The sequence below is a fragment of the Sinohyriopsis cumingii genome, chromosome 14 (assembly GCF_028554795.1).
Source record: "Sinohyriopsis cumingii isolate HCF-2022 chromosome 14, ASM2855479v2, whole genome shotgun sequence".
NCBI lineage: Eukaryota > Metazoa > Mollusca > Bivalvia > Unionida > Unionidae > Sinohyriopsis > Sinohyriopsis cumingii.
This window is the reverse complement of record NC_142974.1, coordinates 62,320,871-62,342,392: the sequence shown is the minus strand read 5'-3', so window position 1 is coordinate 62,342,392 and position 21,522 is coordinate 62,320,871. Positions and strand designations below refer to the sequence as shown.

Here is a 21,522-nt window from a genome sequence, read left to right as displayed (position 1 = left end):
TGGCCAGTAGAACATCAGTCCCTGGGGAACTCTTATTTTTTCATATGGAAAACATAATACTGAACTTGGCCATTTTCTTTTGTAGGAAAATGCAGAGTGTATGTCTTTGCTATTTTTTCACACTTGAGTAAAAATGTGGCATGTGGACTTGCAATTCAGTATGGGCATTAATCAGAATTTACACCTGCAGGAGACACCATTATACACATTTTGTAAAATTGGAGCATTAAAACAAAAAAGTACATTATTACCAAAAAAAATGCCAGAGACAACATTTTTATTTTATTTAATCTTACAATGGCAAGCTAATTACCATATTGTGAAGTTTGAAAGCACTGGTCAGCTTAATTGATTCTTGATAAACTCTGGTCAGTTCCAGATGCTTTAAGCCTGATCCATAGGTTTCATTTGAGTATTAAGATTCTCGTAAAAAAAAAATCTGTTGAATGATAACAAAATTCCTTGAGCTTTGTTTTTACAGAAACGATGAGGATAATATTTTTCTTTTACATGATGGGAGAGGGGAAACAAAACTTTGTTGTGTGTGTCGAAGGTTCAGTATGCTACTTATGCTGTCCAGCTTCACTAGGAAATATTAGTTTGACCAATAGTTTTTACTATATTTATGATATATTAATCCTACTTACATATGCAAATGAGAATTTTGAGCAGAGTTTGTATTTAGTGTATTCCAATAAAGTTGATAGAGGGCACTCGGACAAAGATCAAGACTGAGGTGGGGGTGTTGAATGACAGTAATGTATGTAATTGACGGTGAAAAGGAGTCTCTGATTCATTTATTTGATTCAAAGGATCTAGACTGATCTTATTATGTACATATATATTTTTGGAAGGCCTTTGATTTTTAGCTATACTGGTCATAAAACAAAAGACCTTGTGGGATGGCCTGTTGTCCATTGCCCATCTGTGAGCACAAATTTATTATCGTTACTCATAAACTACTTGGAGGATTGACTTGAAACTTGACACCATCTTGAAAATCATTTTATTGCTTCTTCTGCAAAATGGATAGTAATATCAGCATGGAGGATTTAGTAGAAGACTTCTGATGATGTCTTGTAGGTCCTGAATGAAAATGCTGCTGATCTGACATCTGATATGGTCACCAACATGGCCATCTTAAAAATCTTATCTCCACTCCTTCTGAATGGATGGCCATATCGACATAGGGTTTTCACTTAAAGACTTCTTACGATATCTTATTGGTCCTAAATGAAAATTGTGCCAATCTTATATCAAGTATGATGTCCATCTTGGCAATCTTGTTATAGCTACTCCTACTGAAATGATGGTCATGTTGACATGGGGTTTTCACCAAAAGATTTCAGATGATATCTAGTTGGTCCAAAATGTAAATGTAAACAATCTTGAGCCCAATATGGCTGTCACAGCAACTAGTTTGAAAATCTCATTGCTCAAGAATAACAGCAATGAATTCAACACTTATTGGTTAAAAAGAAAAAAATGCTCTTCAATTGATGTCCTGAAAATTATTTTTGACCAGTATAGCATCAGTTAATTTGAGAAGCTCTTGTTTACTTTTTGAATTGTCATTTATTTGTAGAATCCCCAAAATTTTTAGGTGTGTTGCAGTGGTAGTGACCCTCTTATGCTTGATATTAACTGTGACAAAAGTACATACCTATTAGACAATGGGCTTCAAGATTCACAGTATCATTTAAACACTTGTATACCTCACAAAAAACTGTACTGAAACCTTGTTTTTTTAGCTGCATCACTCCTTCCTCTAGTTACAGAATATGATTCAAAAAGTTATCCCTAGCTAACCTTGTATCCTAATTCTTTTGTCAGACAGGTGAGTGATCTGAGACCCACATGAGCCTCTTACCCCTAGCATAGTTCATGCTAGGATAAACGAAATTGGCAAATGTTTTGTGTCTTATATACTGGATTCTGCTATGTAAAATCAGTCCGAATCACTAATAACAAATACACATTCTTCTCACACACACCATTTAGTTAATTTTTATGTCTAACTTTGACTATGTGCAGATAGAGGCTTTTCATTTTGTGAAAATTATGGGACCCCTTACCCAGTACACAAAATTTAGTATCCATGAAAATGTAATTTACCCAGTTCACAAAATTAGGTATTCATGAAAATTTTATTTTTCACTAAACCACAAATTTAAATATATTTACAGTATCCTATTGCTTTCTTAAAATTGAGTTTTTATTGTGGTTCTGCATTTGTTGTGCATTGACAGTTATAAGTTGTGTACCTTGAGCAGAAATTCATATTGTACATTTACATTTTTAGCTCACCTGGCCATGAGGTTCACATATGTGGTTGTGGATGAAATATGCTGATTAAACAATCTTAATTTGAATGTGTGCTCTTTTTTATTGCTTTGTTGAAATGTGTGTAATGACATGTACATAAGACTCGTATGAATATAGTTTTATATATATATATATATAAAAAGCCAGGAAAACTTGATGCAAAATAATGTGTTTTTGTGTGTCGACCTATCTATCTGAACATCTACATACAATGTCAGTGATGTAACTCACTCTATACTGTTCACTTTAAATCTGCCTCTTTTCTAACTTTCTTTGTTTCTTCCCCTTTCTTTCCTCCTTATTTTCACTATAAAGATTAAAAATTTATTTTCAAATTCCAGAAGGATTTACCATTTGCACAGGGAAACAATTATTAACACTGATTTAATGTTCAGTTTCAAAACATGAAAATTAAAATATCCAAACCAATTTGCAATGCATTTAAAGTGTAAGAGTTATCTAAATGGCTAATGTGTAAATTTTACTAAAACAGGTTTGAAAAAATAAATATACTGATTCATTGCGTATCTGTGATGAGACAGAAAACTTTTACAGTAACATGAAGGATAACCTAAAGGTTTATAACACTATATAGAGTCTTTAGAAAGGATAGCATATTTGGTTACCACAAATGAATAAGGGACTTTGTAAAGGGGAGTAAGATAGTTGTCGGTATATATACATAATAAATGTATATATTTATTTTATGCTGGGCAGTAAGTTACTGAATTTTCCGACTGAAATAACTGATAGGGTGAAAAATAAACATATCTTTTCACTGGCTGTCAATAGATATTATATTGCTGTTGTTGTTGTAGGGTTTAACGCCATTTTTCAGCACACGATAGGCTATACATGGCGGCCAGTATTAATGGTGGAGGAAGCACCCGGAAAGAACCACCGACCCACGAGAAGCTACTGGCAAGCTTCTCACATACCCCATTAGCCGAATCCGATACTCGAACTCACACAGACATAGGTGAGATGGCAGTGATCCGTAATGGAGAGCGCTTTAGACCACTCGGCCACTCAGGGCCCAGATATTATATTCAAGAAATTTCAATGTTTTGCGATGTATAATGTAAATGTAAAGATGGCCATCTGGAAAGCTAAATGACTGGGGTTTAAATGCAACAAGTGATAAACATGTTTGTTTTCTTCATTTTTTTTTATCTGCTGTTTTGTAAATAATGATTTTTTATGTGTAAATATACACACAACAGTGCAGGAAATGGTAAACCACTGACATCAAGCGGGATGCGGTAAGAAATCTGCTACTTCAGTGTATTGATAAAATTATTAGACAATATGACATAACATAAAATAAAAGGAGTATTTGCTCATGAAAATACTGAGTTTTTCACCCACTCTATGAAATATATCTGGTATAAACTCCTTTCAAGCAAATACCCTCTGTATATTTGTGAATGTACCCAAATAGGTGGATATGTATATAGTAAGGCTCCCAATGACATCGTATATGTATAATATATACATTGTACCCTAAAGATCAGTAATGAGCATGGACAAAAAGGATTTGAATATCGGGGGACAACTATCAGGGGACATTTATATATATATGAAATATTATGAAAAAAAATATCGGCGAGGTTTAATTTTATTATTCAACTATGTAACTGAAAAGGTAGCCACCAAATAAACATTTGATAATTATGTTTCAACCATCTAAAAAGGAAATGTCCCCAAATGATTGGTGTTATGCATGTAAGTCCCCCGATAGCAGCATTCTTCTGTATATATATATATATATATACATATATATATATATATATTCATATATATATATATGTAATTATATATATATATCTATATATATATATATATATATATATATATATATATATATATATATATATATATATATATATATATATATATATATATATATATATAATTCTTGTTTGTCAAATAAGTTTTCAAGTTTTACGTTACCGGTTAAGAACAAATAAATGCTGGCTTTGAATGTCCGGTAATTGATGAGGACGGTTGGATAAAATAGTGGGCTTACATTAAAACTAGTGATGTCTAGTTTTTTTATATTATATCGACTATATTGTTGAGGTATAAGAATGTGTCTGTGATGTGGACAAACGTCATGGGAGAATATTACAACGTACATACACAACGGTAGTGAAATAATGTAAAGGCTGTTTACTTGCGAACAGAAAAAGGCCTAGGCCTGTAACATTCAATCTTAGCCATAATTAAATGGTAGGACATTATTTTATTGATAGATGTGTTACCAACTAAGATATACGCAGTTGGTCAAACAACATGCCAACAATTCGAGGACACTATGAATATAATAAAAAAATGCTGAAATTAGCTCAACCTTCTTTACCCAAAAGGAACGAATGCTGAGACTAACTTAATTGTGACTCGCCAGAGAGAGGGGGATTTATATAGACCTTACCAACAACAACAAAAAAACTAGAAACACGCAAACAATTAAATATTAAAGTTGAACCTCCCAAGCTCCCATTTCATTTTAGCAATGTGTTTCCACACCTTCCGCATATTCCCATTTATATAATGCAGATAGATGACTATAATTTCTTTTACTTTCCACTACCTATCATTTAATAATTAAATGTATAATATGTTTTTGAATTTTTATTCCTGGTGAACATCATACTTTCTTCGCAAATGGTGCCGACTACCCAGTTTAACATCCAACAGCTGATACATTATCAACTGACACGAGTAATGGAAATTTGGCTCGGTTAATTTCAATATGTTATCCCTGATGATTGCAAATAATTAGCATGAAATGAACCAGATATGCAATATATTTTAGCTTAGGAAATACCTTAATGTGTTCCTCGTTCATTTTCAAAATAAAGTGTTCCTCAGAGGGAATAATGAACGGTATTGCATAATGTATTTCTTTTCAATGTACATCTGCCTAACACATGAAACGAATTTCAGAACACAACTTTTTTAGAATGGCATCTCTATGACGATGCTCTCTATAAAATACCATTGCAACGTAATTGTGCTAATTGAGCTCTCACCACTCGAACGAGCATGTCTCCTGGATGTACATGTTGTCATAAATCCTCAAAAATAGTTGAGTTTCCAATGTTTCATTAGTAGTTTAATATTTTTATTTTCGTTTATAATTTATGTCAAACAGCAGACATATGCTAAATATACTTTTCTGAAATCTTCTTTATAACATGTGTCATCGTTTTTATATCTAATATGGTGACTTATTTGGTACACAAATTAATCTCGATTTGAATTTACCTCTTCTTAAAAGATTGAATAGATGGGTAACGTGTATTTTTATTTTGCATCAACTTAATTGGACTTTAATGAAATCATCTTTATTATCCTGTTCTGTGAATATGTGTTCCAAGAATCTATTCAAAGGCGTTTGGAGCAGTTGTTAGAGAGACGAACTCGCAATGCAAGGGTCATTGCTTTGATACCTGCCAAAGATACAGCAGCTTGCTTACGATGTGCATTTATAGATATAATTTAGCACCAATTATATAGCCCACTCGGTATCAAATGTGCAGTTAAAACCAATAAACTAAAAAGAGTAAAATAGCAACTATGTAGATCAGCACGTTGGCTTCCTAAATAATTCTCTGCATTTCAGGCAGGCGTGATTTAAACTTTTATTCCTTGACGATTTCAATGATTTCAATACGTAACTCAATAAAGCTATATAACTAAGTGTTCAAATGTTGCCGATAAATATAAGGAGATGATATTATTAAAAGTATCTTCAATAACTAATAAGGAAGTACCCAACTGAATATCATGTTTTTTCGAACATACAACAATAACCAGAAGTTTATATAAACTAAGGAAACGTACCTTATGTAATAGACTTTAAGCACAATTAATGTTGTCCGTAAACTAAATCAATATAACGTGCAGTCCAATTCCATGATGTCGAGTTGACCTTATCGGAGTCTTCAAAAACTATCTGCGGAGTATATGCTTTTGAACTGGAACCAGCCTACTTGAAACTGGAATCAAATCATCATACTACAAAGAACAAATACGTCATGCACTTACTTTAATACAATCATCTGTTGGAGATCATATCAACTACATTTCATCTGCATATATTTTTAAATCATTTAATCGAAACTTCTAGACGTTCGGCTTTACCTATCAGACTCTTCATGGTTCTTTTGAAGATTACTTTTCTCTCTCTCTTTTTCTCGCTCTCTCTGAGTAAATCTAACGCTTCTCAAAGTTAATGTTGCTCCAAATGTAATTTTGAGTGCCAGAAACGTAAATCAGAACCATCAGCAAAGAAAAAAACATAACAAACAACATTAAAAAGTATGTAGTATTGGTATTTCAAAAGATAATATTTATTCACTCGTGCAATTATTTTTGTGCTACCACGCGCACTCTTTGTATCACAGCTTAGTTACAGCCTCTTGGAATAAAGATACTGAAATAAGGTTTGGGACAAAGGCACACCCACACAAGCACACCGACAGAGTACCAGTCATTTTACAGTTTGATGGCGAACAAACAGTGATTTGTCGGACGTCAGCTACGTGACTACATAATTGCATCACTTCGAAGTACTAAGTAGCATGTATTGAGAAGCTCTTGAAATATTTGCACGCAAGACACAAATTACAAAAATAAGTATAGTAGTTGTTATTGTTGTTACATATTACGTAAATATTTGGTCAGGTTAAATCCGATTACACTTATGCTATCTATTAACTGATAAAACGTTCTTTATAAAGAGAGAAAGGTTCACATCATGTTTAACATCTTAGATCTTGCAGGAAAATCAAGTATACCTGAGGTAAAATACGCTCTCTCTGTCTGTACCTTTACTGTTGTCTCTCCCTCTGTGCATAATAGGTTTATTTATTCAACATGCTTAACAGTACTGTAATCTCCTGTCTTTCTGATTGTTTCGAAATCGCTTAAAAACTAAACATGCTAGAAAATTTCGAATAACTAAACAATCACGAATAACTAAACAAACACCACGTATCACTATCCTACTATCAATAGCTCTCGAGTACAATACTTAAGAACATTCTTACCGTGTATGCTACCAATAACGTTATATGCTGGTACATTTAAATTGAACAACAAATTACGTGTTTGCCAAGAGTTTCACAATCTAAAAGAACTATATAAATATGTCTAACATATTAAGTCTTGCATTATCACGTCTAATCCACTGCAGTAATGTCTTCTTAAAATACGGTGATTTACGGTTTAATGCTGTTGTCATCACTACTGTTTATGAATATAACCATATCTCTACTTCAACAGCTGATCAAGCGTACATTTTTGCATATTAGTTTGATTGGCTTAAGTTATGAATATCTATGTTACCAATATTGCTCCAGAACGTAGGAATATATATATATATATATATATATATATATATATATATATATATATATATATATATATATATATATATATATATATATATATATATATATATATATATATATATATATGCATTAGGGACACCAGGTGCTCATGTTCAACTCAAAAAGGCTATCTACCACTTTTTCAATTTTATAGGCATTACATAGGTTACATTTTTTGTACGAAGTCGTGTACAAAGTTGCTAACTCTTAAAAACCACTAATTAATCATATTAATGAAGGTGTCCATGCTCGCGCACTAATGTTTGCAACTTCAATTGGTTAGGCGCATTTCGCAGATAGATACACTAGTTGTTTGATGATCGTATTTTATATTATAAATGTGGTACATTTACCGCAATGGGATTTAACATTTAATAATAATTGCTAGTGCGATAAGTAAGAAAAGACAATATGAGTTACAATGTAATGTCAACAAAACTCAGGAACCTAATCATATAAGATATCATTCTGCGACTAAAAGGAATACAAGACATGGAGAATACATTATACGGTGATTTTATTTCTTGACTGATGTTAAAGTACATTATTAGAAATGACCGTCATTAAATTGTTTATTATATTTTATTAGAATTGGTTACATAATTTTCCCAATTACTTTTTGCATTATTGGTTGGGTATATACATTTTAGATTATTTTCTATACCATTTATAACGTGTGTGGGCACCGATTACAGTGTGGACTAGTCTCCAAGGATTGCTTATATTTTCAACTTCGTCTCGATACATTTTACTATGTTTATAAAATGTATAAGATCTCAGTGATGGCTGTTTAGCAGGGAATCTATTGACATATGTTACTAATTCAGCTACTACTAATACTGATACTACTACTATTGTTAGTACTACGGCTTGTGCTGTTTTTGTTTACTGCTAATACAATTATGCTGCATGACACCTGCGAGCCTTGTTTCATTGTTACAATGAAAAACGCTGAAGTTTCTACTACTACTTAATGGGGATTCGTGGTGCTCCATTGGTATAAAGCAGTTGCCTCTACCTTTCATTGCCATCTCACCTCTGTCCGAGTTAGTTCGAATCTCAGGCTCGGCCATCGTGAGTAGGTGAGAAAGCTTGCCAGTTCATTCCAGTGGGTCCGTGGTTCTTACAGCGATTTTTCTTTATTTCTTCCTCCACCATTTGCGTTGAGAAATAGGGTTAAACCCAAAAGAACACAAGTAACAACTACTAATATCAGTAACAATCATATGACTACAATATACTTCTGTTTTGGTTATTAATACTACTATAATTACTTCTACAAGTAATATTACTACTACAATATTACAAGTAATATTACTACTACAATATTACAAGTAATATTACTACTACAACATTACAAGTAATATTACTACTACAATATTATAAGTAACAGTACTACTACAAGTATTAATACTACTACAAGTAATAATACCATTACTACAATCGATGTCTCCTACTGTTACTACTTGCTGCTGCTGCTGCTACTACTACTATTACAATTAAACTAATACTAAGTGTACATCGGTGTAATATGAATGATGTCTAGCATAACACGTTCAAAATTTTGTTTATGGCCTTTAGCAAGGTGTGTTGACTTGTGAAATATCATATTTAACATCTCAGTAGCAAACCTGCAAAACATGTGATACTACTTCAATTACTGTTAGTACTATTACTCTACTGCTAGTTACACAACTAATGTTACTGCTAATACGATTAATAGTACTACCACAACAACTCCAGTTTAATTTTACTGCCAATGTAAATGATGAACAACAAGTATAGTGAGACCTGACACAGGTCTGTATTGATGATGACGTGGTTACTACTGTTATATTTGCAGCTGCTATTACCATTAATAGTATTGCTATTAATATTACTCCTATATGTACTGGTACCACTGTTACATTCTGCTTCTACTGATGTCAAGACTACTATTGTTAGTACAGCGACAACTGTTACATTCCGCTTCTATTGTTGATAAAAAATACTACTAATAGTACAGCTATCACTGTTGCATTCCGCTTCTACTGATGACAATACTGCTACTACGTCCGTTACTACAAAAACGTATAAGAAAAATGTGCTCCCCTGAATGACACACCGTCACTGTTATTTGTTTATTTCGCTAGTTTTGTTCAGTAATTAAAGCGCAGCAATTCTTATAAGACAGGACACCGGGCTATACAGATTAATAATTGTATGTATCCAATTTATATTACAGGTATCACATTACATCATGCTGAGGAAACTCGTGTACATTCTTATAATAACTATCACGCTGTACGGGTTTGAAGCGGGCACACAGGCCGAAGAATGTAATCATTGTGTGAGTTGGAGTTACAAAAGGAATTGTATCTTTACGGACGGACGCTGTACTGATGGTGGTGGTAAAGCCTGTAGGTGTCGCCCGAGATCTTCACAAAATTAGGACAAACTTGGTGCTGCAAGAGACGTTGTTGCCAGACCTGCTAATGTACAGGAACTAGATTGATGTTAAGTTGTGTTAGAACGACCAGTATAATTGTCATCTTAATTGTCTAGTCATTATAATCGACATATCACTGCCTCTTCTGTAACAAATTCAGTGTATACGTTTAATATAACGGAAATTATCAAATGTCAGACTATAATACAGATGCACATTTTCGCAATCAAATGCGATTATCACCACATGTGGTATTTCCTAAATATTCACGTGCGGTTTTGGAATGTAATTGCCCGATGAACATTGGAGGTTGAAACAAACAAATATTCTATGACAGGTGGTTGTAGATAGAATTAGGGTTTTATTGATTCGCCTGATGCACTGCTATACATAAATAGTAACATACTAGACATGTACTGTTTATGTTTCAAAAGACTTACATTTTGACTAAAACATCTGATGATCATTTTTCGAAAATGGGATCACAACATTTTGCTCTTACTATTTTTCTAACAAAATGTGTTTAGTTTGCTCAGTAATTATGCATAGATAAGAGAATATTCAATATGTGTACCTTTTATTTGTATCCACAATGAAATAAACATAGCCTTCCGTATATCAAACCCCTATGAGCTCTGTCATTTCTTGCTATGCATAAAGTGTAAGGTAATTGAAAGAAATACACGACATGGAACATTTAAGAAAATATGCTTTTCTACATCACACCGCGACAGCTGTTTTCCAGCATACTGTTTCTGGTTTTCAAGATCATCGGTTCCATGGAATTACGTAAATACACATATCAAATGCATGCTTGTAGGACAGCGTCGGTATATATATTAACATCATGCGTATGTAACTGCGTAAACATATATATCAAAAGCGTGTGAAGTTACGCTTACGGAATTGCCTAAACATCCGCATCAATATCGTGATAGTACATTACATGTGTATTCACGCTGATGGCTCGTTTTATTATAGTCCGTGATGGAATCTTAAATGTCAAATTTTAACAATTGTCAAACTTTTACGCGAAAGTTAAGTAAACTGAAATGGCTATAGGCGTATTCTTTACTTTATGACTTTTGTAACAGTCCTTTACCCCACCGCTCCCCATTTATAGAGTTCAATCATACTCGCAATTCTTTCATTTTGTCTCGCATGAGGACAGTATTGAACAGAAGAAAGTCTTCAAAATGCTCACGGCATAGATGTTGTGGACGTTGTTGCTATCGTTGGTTAACACTCCAGTATAAAGCTTTATGCATGGCTATATTTTCACTGGATTGTTACTGCAATATATATGGTATTTTGAAACAATGAAATAAACATTTGTGTTCGCAAATTCTTCAAAGAACGCCAATTTGGATATTTTTCTGCATCTTCCAAAGATCTCACAAACTACCTTAAAATATTTTCAATTTCCAGACTGAATACACATTTTAAAGCCATTATATAACAATGCAAATTTCAAACGTATTATAGTTGTGTTCCTACATTTAAAATAAATAATAATAGCCATGCTATTTTCCCAAAACTAATGTCTCTAACGATATAGGCAACACAATTCAAGTACGCAGTATAACGTAATGCATTTTTTCTCCTCTTAACTGTAACTGTTTTAATGTTCTAAACCTGCAAGGAAGTAGACGAATTAATATTTTGGAAGTACAGGAACATTTACATATTGTTGCTTCTCTAATCTTACCTACTGTTTGAACTTGATTTTTTGGATGCCTCTTTGTACGAAAGGGAGTGAGACCAGTCACCTAGCTTCTATAAAAGACGGATTTGCGACATGCCTTTACATAATATGGTGGAATCTGTATATGCCCACTCACTGTTTCGTCTAGCCATCACATTAAGATGCGATTTGCAAATATATATGAAACGTTCATTGAAAGCCTTCCTATACGAGCTGAGACTTCAAGTGTCAACAACTTTGTCTAAGAGATACAACTTTAAATGACGTAGATCGTACTCACAAAACGTTGTAAATTTATAACTATGCGCAAGAAATCACTATGCTTTTTAAATTTAAGAAAACGTATCTACGACACTTTTCATGAAAGCTTCTTATCAGACGGAAAACAACAACAAAGTAAAGCTTTGAATCAGACGGAAAACAACAACAAAGTAAACGAACAAACAAATAAAGTGCGTTATCATGCGTTCATGATTTGGTTTCCTTTATTAATTAATTATTGCATTAAGTACGAGAAACGTATTGTTAAAAGAAAGTACTATACCAACCAAAACTGATATCCGAGTTTTATTTTTAAGGAAAAAAAGAAATTGTATGAAGGGATATCAGCATAATTTAAACCACAAAAGATATAGCCGCATTTTAATTACTAAAAATCAACTATTCTGCATTTCGGGAGGGTTTGAAACAATCTTATCGGTTAACTAACTGGACTTCCATCAAAAATTGATTAAACTCCAACTCGGATAAAACGTGACGCTGTTAGGGGTTTAGTGTCAGGTGGTGAGGGATATTAAGACGAATGTGATCAGAAAAATCAATTATATATCATCGCCATCCCTCCACACACCATATCCAACCAACAAGATATCACACCTTGCGGCGCAGACACAAGTCGCCATGTTACCCGGATCATAGATGCCTAGGTAAAAATAAACGAAATTATATGCAATGTTTGTGTTGATATCTCAGTGCTTCAACACTAAAGTAACATCCTTGAAATATGGTTACTAAGGAATACATAATTAGACACTACGTTTTCTATACAATCCTCTCAATTGATCTTTTTCCTAACACAAGTTGCGTTAACCATATATATGTGTGTATTATTTATTCACACAGTTGTCACTCTTTCACCCTATAAATCATTTTTAATGAAGGCTCTACCTTGGAATATGACAATATTAATACAAGTGTTGCATGCATAAATATCAACAGCAGTTGTCCCAAACAAAACACCGAAAAGAAAAAGGCCTGTCTCTGTTGTCGTTGTTAGGGATGTACTTTCCTGCAGTGCCCGATCGTTTCATTTATTTAAGCAACCGCTTTGATTTAATATGGATATAGGTGAGTGATCCAACACTTCCTGCATCAGAATTTGTATACTGTTTACACAGAATAATGAATCTGTCATTATTAGTATCACATAATAGACACATACAATAGATGAAAGATAGAATTCTTGTAGAAACAGCCATGTTAAGTTTCGCAAATAACCGTATTTATGTTTATTTGTGTCTGCCTGTGCTTTGTATTTGCTTTTAAAGAAGACTCATTAAATGGTCGAAAGCTCTCAGGCTAGGTAGATACTAGTTTCGCACTATTCATTGTCAGTATTTTGCATTTATCTTGATCAATCCCTGACACACTGATCCTTTTCTGGATCCAGTGCACTTGAAAGGATTGTTATTCGAAAATATGATTTGTGTTCTTTATATATATATATATATATATATATATATATATATATATATATATATATATATATATATATATATATATATATATATATATATATATATATATATAAGAGAGCTGTTTAAGTTTACAATTTGTATATATTTACTCCTTCTGAAGGAAAACTCGAAAATGAGTAGTTTGAATTGAAACCATTTTAACGACAAACAGCAAACAACATATTTTAAAAGGTTAAATATACTTCTAAAAGAACACGTATCTTGTACATGCTTGCAATATTGGCAATGAAAGAATATATTGTTCGAAGGAGTTTATGAAAAAGATATTCATAAAGCAAGCGTTTTTCTTTTACACATTAGAAACAAAACTGCCCTGGATGGCAGAGTTCTTATGAATGTTGGCAGGCAAGCTGTATGGCTCTATCTCATGAAATCTCTCTCTTTCGCTCGGATTAGACACAGGCGTTTGTGAAATTAGTATAATCACAAGCAGTAACCTTGATCTTGCAGCATCCCATGCAACAGTATTAGTTTCTAACGTGTAATGTATTCAGGCCTTCGTAAACATTCGATGTGCAGTAGTCACGTCATTACCGGCAAACATTTTCCGAGACAATATATATTTCCAAAAGTGTTGTTCGTAGATACATATATTCGTTTGGGTTCTTTAGGCTCAGGTAAAGAATTGTATAATTGTGTATCTATTGAGACGTACTGGCTACAACTGGAGTTATTTAAAATACGTTCAACAGCATTAGGATGAAGATCTAGAGAGCAAAGTCATTATACATGAAATGTAATTATGAATATGCATTTGATTTATGTTTACCCTCTTGTTTGTACACAAGTTATATAAGAATTATTAATGATGTTTGCTTCTAAAAGTGTGTACACGTTCCACACAGAAAACAACACATATGCTGACCTTTGTATACGCTCGTGACACTGAGAGTCCTGGTTTTGAATTAACACAACATTTAACTTTAACAAGGAAAAATAAAACAGAATTGCAATGATCAATATGTGGCTGATATGTTCAGACCCAGAATTCATTTCACATTCTGGTATTAGAAAAAGAAATTGCTCCAAAGTTTTGGATCAAAGTTATCCACATATAATTTATCATAACTGGATAAAATATTCAGGATTAGGAAAAAAAATTCCATTAAAATATGTCTATACCTTTTTAAATTGTTCACTTGGTGGGTATGTGATTTCTACAGACTACCTTTTTATTATGAGACTAAATGGTTGCTTTAAAGATTTTATTAATTCTTTTTTGTCGCGTGTTCTTCAAAATAGGTATGCTATATATATATATATATATATATATATATATATATATATATATATATATATATATATATATATATATATATATATAATTTATTGCTATTGAGATTTTAAAAGTTTGATATTCAAGGCCTTGGTATGCAATTTTACTAAGTGTATTATTCATTAGCGTCTGCGTGAGAATAACAGTAGTCCCAAATAGTGTGCAGATAGCTAGAAGACTGCAGTAAAAACCAAAGTTTAATAGTATGGACTCTACCTATGAATATTAGTTTATATATCTTTTTCACGTTATACCCTGAACATATGTTTTATAGTTAATGTAACGATTTTTCGTGGCGAATTAGGTAGTTGTTACATTTAAATCTTGTACACTAGCACGATTCACCGAATTAGATAATTGATGGTTGGTAATAAGTGATCCTCGTCATTGGTTGGTAGTCTATGACCAATGCCTTAAAGTCCTTTAATGTAAAAGCATTGTTTATACTGAGGTCTTGAGGATTCAAACTTCGGAAGTAGAAAACAAAGTGTCAGGATTACGATAAATAAGATTTTCTATGACTCCTTCTCCAATCAGGACTTATCAATCTACAGTGTCTTACGAAACACATTCTCACCACCTTTTGCAGGAGGCAGCCTTCATGATTAATCATTAACTCTTAGCTTTTGAGATGTTATGTTTAACATTTATTATTAGCATTTTGTGGTTTGTCAATAAACTATGAGGTGTCTTGAATCAAGTAAGATATAAGACATATAATAACATGGTATGACGGACAAAGAAACTAATTTTACATAACAGCAAATTGCATCTACATGAGCAATTAAGTATTTTAATTTTATAGCATTTCCTTGAAGTTTGCATAGTATTATACAAAATTGTGCGTTAAAATGTTGTTGGCAGTAAATAAACTGATGGTATACAAATTCAAAGTTACGCTTGTTGGTATGGTTCAATTTTTTTAACAGCTCGAAAAACAGCAAACGGATTGCATGACGACGCCTTTGTGTACAATTATGAAGTCAGAAACCTATACAATTATCATCACGCTTAAAAAAAAATATGTATATAGCAATACATTTTTACAAGATATTCTCATTGGTTTACGACCTGGGAAATAATTTAGAGTGTTTCTCAGGTCACTTTCAATGATGTGAGTAGGCGATGAATAAAATGCATTCGCCTTATCGAGAGCGTATTATTAATGTCGTGTGGACCACGGATATATTGTAATTCCTTAGCGAATAGTTCATTTTCTACCATTTATCCACACACATATATATATATATATATATTCACTTGATACAATCAGATTTGTTATTTGTTACGCTGAATCGTATTGGCTTGGCATAATTTAACTTGAAAAGGCAGACCTTGCACAGGATAATGTCAGTTAATAATCGTCCAGATTCTGCATTGTTTATGTGTATATTTGCAAAGTAAAAGCACTAGTAATATAACAAATATTATCCAGCTCAACGAAAGAACTTTCAAAAGGCACATAAACAAAAAGAAACATTTAAACGTTTTTCGATTCGAAACTGATACTCCTGCTTAACAGGCGGCCATGCTTACAATTAGACGAAGAAAATTACAAACCAGCCCTTTTCGGATCTCTTGCACATAATGTTATCAATATGTATCTGTCACAGTGGAAAAAATAACTAGCTGCGTCGATTGGTTGTTATGTGTTATCGGCATTGTTGAACATTACATGGAGGCAAGGAAATATGGTGGAGGAAGAACCTCCGACCTTATGAAACTACTGGCAAGCTTACTCCTTTGGCCATGCTGATTCAGTCAAGATTCAAAAACAAGATTAAAACTGTATTGTAGGAATTAAACGCACCGAGTTTATATTGATTACGAGTAGTCGTTACAGTCCCGTTTAATAAATATACTTTACATCTAATACAGTCGTTCGGTTACACGCAATGATAATATAAACCATTACCAGAAGGTTCAAAAGCGCAGAAACCTGATACTTAGACAGCACCACTTATGCAAGCACTTTCTCTCTCTCCCCCTCTTAGTCTTAATCCCTACCTTTCATTGTATTTAATACCATTAGGTGATACATATATACTTTAACTCAGCAATATATATATAATACAAACTTAGGCTACACATATGAACCTTTCGGAGAACGGTCGACCTATGGATGGCTACATGCATGAATGTACTTCTTAGTATCTTCCGGCGAGAGTATGTTGGCGAACAAAAGTTGTATGTTTTTCATCTGTTTTAATTTACTCCTTTTTGTGTTCTTTTATTATTTATTTAAGCATTCCATACATAAATCAAACTATATCCTTAGTAATGACTAATCCATGCATATTTACTATGCATAATGTCGCCGAAACTTACGAGTTCACATTCTGCGCCCCGCCCCCCCCCCCCACGTGTAATATTGGTAGACCACCTTTTCTCTCACACCACACTCCCTTGCTGTCTGACATATATTTAAAGTCAAACAGTGATACTTATTCCAGGAGAACGTAAATTGGAGCAAAATGGTTAAATGTATCATAGAGGAATTAATAATGCTCAATATATTACTAAACAGTTATTTTATGATAAAACTGTTCTCCATACATTAAATTTAACTTCAGACTATCACGCTTCCTAATGTCGGATCGAAGGAAAACAAATTTCCCTCTTTCTGGTGTATATGTCTATTTATATTAACTTGAATGCAAACCCAGTTTTTGGCCAAGGAGTATGCATTGAATGTGTATTAGTGAGAAACAATTACTGGGTCACGGTGTGTATATGTCTGAGACGCAGGGTGCTGATATTCACGACTACGTAATGTACGTTTTAGTTGAGTGGGTATGATGACGAATTAATAAATGTAACCTGTATGATTATAGTTTTTGACCACATACACACATACATACATAATACATACCTACATAGATAGATAGATAGATAGATAGATAGATAGATAGATAGATAGATAGATACATACATACATACATACATATATTCATGCATACATACATATATACGTACATGCATGCATGCATACATACATACATACGCAAATTGACACCAGATATATATATATATATATATATATATATATATATATATATATATATATATATATATATATATATATATATATATATATATATATATATATATATATATATATATATATATAATGTCTAGACGCATATACGCTCAGATAGCTCATGTCATATATATTTAATTATTTATATGTATTGTAACCAAAAAGAGAAAATATTGATTCTTTTTCAACGCTTTATTTTGCACATGTATCGTCAAGCAGATGTCCTATGCATGCCGTAATGTATTTATTATATGCAACAATCCTACAATTTTCTCCTTTCAAGAACTGTGAACCGCTTCAAATTGCTTGAACTTCCATTGACATTATAATTTTCACCTGAATTTTAGTTGTGCGAGAATTCATTGAGGAGCAAAATGATTCAGTAAAAACTTTTCAGCAATCCACCACCACGTTTCTCAGGAAAACCCCCTTTGGTGCCCAACTACAATGTTTATTTGACAATTATTTTACGTTTCACTATACTTAAAGAGCCAATCTGCTGTTCTTGCAGCATAGTGTTCTCGCTAAAAATTATCAATATAGTATTCTAAATTAACTGGATACCATTTGATTCGGGAACAGTATTACTGAGGTCAATAATAAAGCAAGATTAAAAACTAAATATAATCTGTATCAAATATTTATTTAATTCAACCTTTCGGATGTTACCTAAAAAGGCAAGGAAAGTAATCGTGTGGTCATTAAACATCTAAATTGTATTATCTATATTAAGTTCAGATGCCAGCTATAGCTGCGTCATCGTTGACGTTAATACTATGAACATCTGTCGGCTAATGTCAAGCACATTTGACTTTCACTCGATACAGGAAAAACTTGAAGTACCTTTTATGTTTTTGGGTTCTACGTGTAGTCCTCAGGAATAATGCACTTTAGCAATACTTGAAATAAGATCAAATATGGCTTCAAAAGGTATCCCCCTACACACTACTTGAACAGTATTTAGAACAAGACCCATTAACCTTATTCATTAATATTCCTATCCATAGCAAACAACAATTCGATTAGGTACATGTTTTGTTATGAATCATTTTAATATATATATATATATATATACATATATATATATATATATATATATATATATATATATATATATATATATATATATATATATATATATATATATATATATATATATATATATATATATATAAAGTCCAGCAGCACATGCGGATAACCGACTTTTTCGGTTTTTATTAGTCCATTTTTTAAATTGTGGCCTTAAGAAAACTTTGTTAAATTGTATTACAAACTCCGATCCGAGCCACGAGAACAGCCACCCGTGTAGGGAGTATTAATGGGGGTATGAGGATGTGTAATAAAAGAGTAGTGCTGTGCTGACATGCTGCTTAGCCAAAGATAATATCGAGGCCAATGCGATATCGCGTTTTGTTATAGTGTAAATTAAATATAATGAATCCACGTGAGGTTTTAATTTTTATGCTGAAAGAAGTTTTTAAACTTATTTTTGTCCATATCAGCAGGGAACCAGGTCCGAGTAATATTTGGCAGCTTATGTGTATCAAAGGTGTTAAGATAACACAAACATTACAGTTATATCTGATCGCTTTGGGGGTCTGATCGTATCGCTGCGTAACGTTTAATAACAACGACGCTAATGACCTAATCGTGAAAATATTATGGATGGATTTGTTTGTCGTCAAGCATGATATGGTTGTATGGTACAATATTATTGAAGCCGCCATCAAGATCATGGAAAAACGGTGCATCACTGAGGTCAATGATAAATTCAACAATATCTTCATCGGTTGGCCGCTCGCGTTGAAAATAATCCTTTGCTGTTTCATTTAATAATTTGATGACATCGTCTCATCAGTGGTCGACCAGGGATGGTACCACAAAATAAAGTTTGTCCCATTTGAGCCACCTCATTATCAGGTTGAGTAGCATCTGAATTTTACCAGGTACAGACCGACCAAGGATGATGGCACAGATATGATTTGGTAATGCTGCATAATGCGCATTTGGTTCTTGTTCTTATTTTGCTGAAAGGTCAATTACGTTCTTGTTATTGAAATATAATAGTATGCATAATCATGAGTCTTTATTGTGTACGATGCAAGATTGCCACAGATAATATGGGAAAAAGCAAGCGGTTACATATAAGTTAGTGCTAAGGAAACAACGTATAAGGCAGCTGTGTTTGTTTGCAAATATTGTGATGGCCTTTCTGATAACGGTATTGTTATAGATCATATAAATGTTGGTAAGACTGACAGTCGCTTAGAAAATATTCAGGATATTACTCATCGCGAGAATTCCAGACCGGATGGCACTGACTGATACATTAAAAAAGGTTTCGTCGGCGAATTTAAAAACCGGTGAAACAAAATTATTTATATCAATATCCGTTGCTTGAAATTATTTTGACATTCATCAAAATTCATTGAAGAGTGTAGCTGTTGGCATAAATAATTCAGTTTTATCTAAGCGGTAAAAACAGAAAATAAGACAATAATAATGTGCTATATTTCTCCCTTACCATAACAGGGACCGCGCCCTCCACAGCAGAGTAAGTATACGCTGATAAAAATAGAAAGGAATAAAATGACGTAAAACAGTATCGGTTAATACACTGGACCTAACAGTGCGCTTGATTTCCGTGTGTGAAGTCAAAACGCTACTACCATTCTTTATATTTCACTCGAATGACAATGAGCCAGGGCAGACCGATTTCATTGAATAAATTACGAGCCAGGGACAAACAATACTCATGTTACGAAACGACTGAGCGTGGTTTAAGTGTGATGTAGTGTTTAGTAAATTGAGACGGTCCAAAGGACACCGGCCAGGATTCCTCATTGTATTTATAAGGCAAATACATCAGCTTCCATGCCTTTGTATCTTGTACATTCCAACGAAAAGCTAATTTCAAAGTGGAATTTGTTCGCCAATATAATATGGGTGTCTAAGAGACACATATGGATCCATCGCTTTATTTATAAGACACTGAAATTAGCTTGCTTGCATGCGTATACTTGTGCACTCCAAAGACCTATTTATTGTCCATTAACCAGACGATAAATATATATATATATATATATATATATATATATATATATATATATATATATATATATATATATATATATATATATATATATATATATATATATAGATATATATATATATATATATATATATAGATAGATATATATATACATATATATATATATAGATATATATATATATATATATATATATATATATATAGATATATATATATATATATACATATACATATATATATATATATATATATATATATATATATATATATATATACATATATATATATATATATATATATATATATATATATATATATATATATATATATATATATATATATATATATACATATATATATATATATATATATATATATATATATATATATATATATATATATATATATATATATATATATATATATATATATATATATATATATATATATATATATATATATATATATATATATATATATATATATATATATATATGTATATATATATATATATGTATATATATATATATATATATATAT

At 32.3% G+C, this 21,522-nt stretch overlaps 1 long non-coding RNA gene across 1 annotated transcript; it reads left to right on the top strand.

The window, feature by feature from the left end:
* Window positions 1-6,992: 6,992 nt before the first annotated feature.
* LOC149783977 (uncharacterized) lies at window positions 6,993-10,775 on the top strand. The gene is made up of 2 exons (XR_016413706.1): window positions 6,993-7,135; window positions 9,949-10,775. It is a non-coding gene; the product is annotated as an uncharacterized LOC149783977 (long non-coding RNA).
* Window positions 10,776-21,522: the final 10,747 nt, after the last annotated feature.